Source organism: Petaurus breviceps, unplaced genomic scaffold (assembly GCF_028583685.1).
Source record: "Petaurus breviceps papuanus isolate PSGF00001 unplaced genomic scaffold, PetGlider_PUasm1.0 37, whole genome shotgun sequence".
Classification (NCBI taxonomy): Eukaryota; Metazoa; Chordata; class Mammalia; order Diprotodontia; family Petauridae; genus Petaurus; species Petaurus breviceps.
Genome location: NW_027186296.1, coordinates 76,323,032 through 76,330,285, shown reverse-complemented (window position 1 = coordinate 76,330,285; position 7,254 = coordinate 76,323,032).

Below are 7,254 nucleotides of genomic sequence, written 5' to 3'. Positions count from 1 at the left end.
ACAGGAAAGGGAGACATCTGAGTGCCTTCCCCAGAAAAGCTGAGAGAGGTAGAATAAGGTTGGGGGTGGTGGAAGGGGGTGGGTAGGAGAGAGCATGGGAGATGCTGCTAGCTGGTTTTGCTATGTGTCAAACTCTCCTTGAACCTGGCCACAACCTATCACTACACTTGCGTTTCCATAAGGCTAAGCAAGAAGGGAATAATTTCTGGGAAGACAGTTTTCCCAGGACTCAACAGAAGCCTTTGAGGCTCCCTCAGAACCTAGAGGAGGCCCACATTGGAGCACCTACATTCCCACACTCCTCCAGAAGAAGATGGTACCAGGGCTGAGCTCATCAGGACTTGACATTGACTTGGGGAAGGTTTGAACAACTTTCAGACGTCATTGTGGGATCTATTTGTGTAAACACCTGAACAGAAAAATCTGTCAATCTTAGATTCCCTCTACTACTCTTCACTCCTCTCTCTCCCCTTCTGTGTGTGTGTGTGTGTGTGTGTGTGTGTGTGTCTCCCTCTTGCTTGTATCTGAGACAGGCTGTCTAGACATTGCAGATGTGGACAGATGTTGGGTCTGTAATTTATAACAACGGCCTCCAGAAGGCAATTCCAATTTGTTTCGGTAAGGCTTTGAGTTACAGGCAGAAAAAATATCCTGTAAATACCGTTGACTTACATGGTAACTACACCAAGGGTTTACTTAGTGAACAATTACTAACTACAGAATAATTACACATCTCTGCAAATTACCAGAGAATGTAACCTGATCTACCAGAGAACATCATTGATTAGATCCTAATAAAATGACCACCAAATAGAGTCCTTGGTTTTAAAGACCTGGTGAATCATAGAAATGATCTATATTTTATAGGAATTTGTGTCTTTTTCTTTAAATAATAATAGCTAGCATTTAATTAGTACATTAAAATTTGCAAATATTACCTCATTCAATCCCCACAACAACGCTGAGAGGTAGGTAATGTTATTATCTCCATTTCACAGATAAAGTAAATTGAGGCAGACAGAAGTTAATTGACTTGGCCAGAGTCACACAGCTGGTAAATAACAAACACTGAATTTGAACTCAAGTCTTATCTTCCTGACTTCAGACTTAGAGTTCTGTCCCCTGGGCCACCTAGATGCCTGAATATTCATTCACCTAATTCCTGTGTTCAGGGATACCTCAGTCCAGTCTGTATGCCAGATACCACTTCCTAATCAAGTAGACTAAGCAAGTTAGATATTTTATTGTGTTATAAGCTAATGTAGTTTTAAACCACAGGGCAAATGTATGAATAAATCAGGCTTCTCTGGAGAAGCCAGAGGGCTCTAGCTAATAATAATTACAATGGCAATACCAAGGGGACAGGTACCCTGGGGTGTGTGTGTGTACACATATATATTTATATTTGTATATGTACTTTTTTCTTGGAATCCTAAAATGTAAGATTTAGAAGGGACCTTCAACATCTTCATTTTATAGGTAAGGAAATGGGAGTCCTCCTACCTGATATCATACAGGTTATCAGTAGCAAAGGGGGATTTTTGAACCAAATTCTTCTGACTCCGTATCTAATGTTCTTTCTAGTGCTGATCCACATTCACACTCTCAAACAGTTCTTCAAATGCCCAGATTTGCAAACTAGCTGGCAAGGATTAGGCTCAGACTTGAGCCAGGGACCAGAACACAGTTAACTGCTCCACCCAGGAAGTTAACTAGCCCGTTTTAGCAGTGTGCTCTAACTCATAAGCAGAATGGAAACAGTCACAATTTGGTTTTGCTTCAGTAATAGTAAGTCAGCATGTTCAGACAAAGACTCCTGGGACAGTGCAAAGGTTATTATTCCCGTTTAGTAGATAGAGAGATAGAGGCACAGAAAAGGTGTCCATCCAAGGTCACATGGGTAGTTGATAGCAGATTCCAAATATGCATTTTTGGGATCTACTGTTCCTGTGGACTCTGACTACCTGCCTGCTTGAGGGTCTGTTTTGTCAGTTATGTAGTAACTGATAAAAGATTAAAAAAATCATCTGGGAAACATTTTGTTCTTTGGTGAGGAAAATGAGGAAACTCCTCGCACTCCACACACAAGCTTGATTCATATTTATCCTTCCATTCAGTCCTCTGGCTGGCTTGGTGTGCTGGAAGGAACTTTGCCATATCCCACCCGATCTTCTCCAGGTCATATTAAAAGACAACAAAACATAAAACTAAACGTGAGACAGTGCTAATCGCAGCCCCATAGGTGCATGGCATAATAAAAACTCAGGCCTTGAGCTAAGACTAATTCCAGAGTACCTGGATTTCGTGAAGTCACTGTAGATTTTTCTCTCTTTCTCTGTTCACGTGCATGCACATGTACAGACACACGGCATGTTCAGTGAACAGCCTGGATAACATCTCACTTTACCCACAGCATCTACTCCAATAGAGTTAGGTTTAGAATGTCAGTACCTGGCAGAGCCACAGAAATTATTATCACCTTAGAGGGTGGTCATCTGTAATCATGCTGAAGGAAGTAGGATTTAGGGGTCAGGAGAAGAGAAGGTAGAGGGTTTTGAGTAGAGGGACTGAGTATATGGGAGAAACACTGATAGTCTCTAGATTCCCTCAGAGATAGCTAGAGAGATGTCATCTGCTGTATCAAAAGTGGGTTTAAAGAGAAACACTTGAGAGAGTGGAAGAATGTGGCATTGGGAGACTTTCTGAGTGATGTTCAAAATAGGAACAAGTCCTATGTGTTTATGATAGGCATTATGTTCCTTCTGGAGAGAGTGGGAATGACATAATAACCTCATGACAAACACCTTCACCCCAAGTCATCTATGATTGGATGGTCTGGTCCCTTCCAGGGATTCTGAACGGACCTCCAAACTCTGCTTATCCAGTGACCAATCAGGAAAGAGGGTGGTGGAATTTGTCTCTTTGGCCCAGTGAAATCCTGTTGGTGAGTGAAGGGGAACTCTAGAGGGGGCAAATTGGGTGTTTAATGAGGAAAAAGAACCATCTGGGTTCAGGTGATAGAGTTGTCTTTTTTTTTTTAATGGTCAAGATAGAGAAAGCACTAGTATATTGCCAACTGTAGAGGATGGAAGCTTCCTTCACGGTACCTGAGGATCATTGGGTTGTGAGGGGGTGGTGGGCAAAAAAGGAAAAGGGGAGAAGAGAAATACAAAGCAAGAGAAAAAGCTAGTGATAGATACACACATCCATGGGGACACACAAATGGACCCAAACACATGTACTCGTATATATCTGCAATGTTCTTAACCTGGAGTTGTGTAAATTTGTTTTATAAAAATGTTTTGATAGCTGTATTTTGATTTAATTGGGTTCTTTTGGAACCCTTTGCATTTTATTTGCTACATTTAAAAACATTATTCTGAGAAGGGGTCTACAGGTTTCACCAGACTGCCAAAGGGGTCCATGACACAAAAAGGTTAAGAGCCCTTGATCTATAGAGATACACATATATTTATATACTAATATATGTGTATATGGGCTGCTGGGGAATTAGATGCAAATGAACCCATACACATAAAAGCATATACATTTAATACACCCATGTACCATAATTGCAGATTGGAAGTAAAGGACACAATGAAGAACACAGGACTGTGATACAGCTTACACACTGAAGACACAGGTCATATTTCTGCATACATTTATATTCTTCCCTATCTACTCCTATCATAGAGCAACTCAAAGGTGTCTGAAAAAGACTTGGAGGGGTTGGGAAAAGTTTATTGTACCTTAAAGGTCCTTACCAGAATAAATCAAGGCTTGGTCCTCTCTAGACCAATACCGAAAAGAGTTGTGCCCCTATACTCCCCTTGGCCAGACTAGGTACCTCCCCAAAACAGTACTCTGGGCTAAAAGTGACTAGAATTTTGAGGGGCATATAAGGGGTTTATGACTTCCCTTCTAGAAGGTCCAGGTTCATCCTAAAATTACTTTTTACAGGTCAATGACCCTGGAAGAATCAGACACTTTCACACACTTCTTGCAACATTCTGAGTGGGTTACAGCTAAGGCAAAAAACAGATCGCGGAATATGGAGCTGTGGTTGGACATGGCATTTCTTTCCTCCCTTTAAGCAATGAACAAGAAATGACCACCAGACTGGGGAGCTCGGGTAGCCAGAGTTCTTCCTTACACCATTCCCCCATGGGTGACACAGCGCCCCTCTCTTGGTTTCCATTCCCTCTCCGCCCCCCCCCCCCATAAGCGTTTCAGTCAGAGTGAGCGGAGAGGGTAGCATATAAACCTATTAAAGCTTGGGGTTCCGCCCCCCTCCCTCCCCAGGGGTAGAGTGGGCGAAGAGGAAACCAACCAAGAACCTTGCAATATTTGTCAAGAGATTGAAGAGTAGTTCAATCCTTTGACCAAACCCCATTGCCCCGTGGACTCTCTTGCACACTCACCCTTACACCAGGACCTCCTACGGATTCACCCTGTCCCTCAGCACCTCCCCACCCCCGCCCCCCAATCCCATTTCTTCCCTGTTCTGTCCTCCCTTCCCCCCGCTCCCTTCCCCCTCCTCCTCTGCCTCCCCCACCCTGCCCTATTAAGAAACAACCACCCTACGGAACGCCACGCCCCCGGCCTCAGCTCTGCCCCCCCCTCCCTCCTCGCACTCCTCTCCCTGACAGATGCCTCAGAGCCCCGGGCCGCAGTTAAGGTGACGAGATGCAGCAATTCTTTATGAACATTTCATTCCTGCTCGCTACACGACGTAAATTAGATGGTGTGTTACATTCGGGCAATAAGAGAGATATGTCACCACAGCGATGGCCCATTGGATGGAGAGGGTAATCCTGCCGTGAATTTCATTACTGCTTTTATATAGACAGAATTAGCTCGGTGACAGCGAGCCTGATTGTCTTTCACTAGGGGTTTGGAGAAGAGCTGAAAGGATTTCACCCTGATGTGAACACTACTGAGTGACCCCAGCTCACCAGCCGCTCCGATGATTGCCTCGCACCTTGCAGACACTGCAATTGACTTTGCTGCTTTTCCTTCCCCTCCCCTCCTTCTAGCGCCCCCCCCCCCCCCAACTCGGTCTCCAATCTTCCCCTCCTGGCTTTGGCTTGAAGCAAGACGAAAGGGTTCCTGGCGGTGCAGGTCACAAGGTTATGAAAAAGAGTGGGGGGAGGTGGGTGGGACAACCCTCCTGGAGCCAGCTGGGTTTACCCCCCCCCAGATGCCAGGAAGCTCTGCAAAGTGATTGGGGGCTCAGACAATTAACTCCCTTTCTTTCCCCAGCTTCCCAACATTAGCCTCAACTCAGAAAGCACAGAGAGGATAGGGCACCCTCTTTCCCCAACACAAACACATCCAACCCAGGCCCATCCTCCATTTTCTCCTGTGGGTTCATAGGGTCACAGGTTAAGAATTAGAAAGAAGGGTACTTAAAGGCCATCTATCCCAACCCCTCATTTTACTGAGGAGAAACTAATAATCCAAGAGAATTTATTGCTAAGGGTCACATAGCCAGGTAAGTTTCTGAGGGAAGTCCTTCCCTCTATCCACTATTCATGCAATGACAGTTAATCAATCATTATGCATTTATTAAATACTTACTATGTGCCAGGGCACGGTGGCAGAGAAGCTAGTTAAATGGCCTTTCAAAATGGAACTTCCTGGTCATAGGCAAGAGCACTGCACTCTTTTGTTTATATCTTTTGGGTATCCTCTAACTCTGGGTTTCTGCTTTATTGTGCCCAGATCCCACCAGTGCTCACCACAGTCCTGTAGCCAGTGTTATAAGAGAGAATCTGGGACAAATGTCATTCTCACCTGTACCCCCTACTCTTTTTGGCTCCCCTGTCAAGGCCAATTGAAGGAGACCATGGGACCTAACTCCACCTAAGCTGAGGAGTGAGCTGAATGTGGAGACTGAGGCCAACCCAGGTATCTGAACTAGGGTGCAGGGATTTTCTGCCCCTCTACCCTTTCCCCGAGGTCTAATGTTTGCCTGGGCCTCTTTTAATAGGAGAGGAAATAGGATCTTCTCTGTTCAGCTTTTGCCCTAACCCAGCTCCCTGTGGACACTTTAACTTTCCTTTCCTCACCCTCTATTAATCCTTCCTCAAACACAAGGCTTTCCTCAGGCAGCTGGCAGCCCCTGAGGATGGCTGGGGGTGGGTTGGTTGCGGTAGGGCCCTTGCTGACCTTGGGGGATTCCTGCTGTTTCTGCCCCCTCCTTGGAGCCCAGAAAGAGATATAGATAGATTCCATTCCTAGGCAGCTCTGGGGCCAGGCTGAGAGCAGACAGAGTAATCCCTGAGAAGCCCCTTGTCTTTTGGACAATCCGACACATCTGTCATTAATAGTTTCTTTCCAGGCCTGGATCACCCCCTCTTGCCCTTTACACTGAGGAGGATTAGGGTCACTGTCTCCACTTTCCAGGGGAGGGAGTAAGGGACCCAAAGTCACCTAGAGAGGCCCAGGCAATACTGGGAAAATAGCCCATGAAACACAGCTTTGACTCCCTCCAATGTTTTTAGGTAGCATGGTGGGTTAGAGATATGGGTGTTCAGGAACCTGCTCTTACCTCAATGAGAGCTGGTTATTAAATTTACAATGTGAACATTCATACCTCAGAAATTGGCAAATGCTACAAACCAGGCTTGATTTATTGTTTTGTCAATTGTCTAGGCTTAAGAAAGTGATGAAGAAAAATTGTTAATAATACAGAAAGCACTTAAAAGTGTGTGGTATGTGCATTTCTTCCCAGAGAACTGATCATTAAACATTTACCAGCACACCATTGGTGAGAAGAAATTTCTTGAGGTCTCCTTCCCTGGTTTCAAAGAGGGCATTTCTTAGCTTATTTTTACTGTGCCTTTCCTCTCCCGTACCATCCTTCTATTATTAACAAAGGTTGTGAAAGAAAACGTTGGAAGAAGTCACTGGGTTTCAATGTCCCAGCTCCAAACTGGCAGGAAGATTTTCCACCCACCACATTCTCTATGTTCGGCAAATGTAAGAAAGCAAATGAAGAGCTGGTCTTGAAGCAAACCTTGTCCAACTCTAGTACTACATAGTTATGTGACCTTAGAGAAGTAACTTCTGAGCCTCACTTTTCCCATCTGTAAAATGGAAATAATACCTACCCTGCTTACTTCATCGATAAAAAGTAGTGAGGATCAAATGAGATAATACAAGAGGTGAGACATTATAAAGGGATAGATACAAAGGGCTAATGATGTTTATGGGATTATTGTGGAAAAATACTTTGCAAATTGTAAAGGT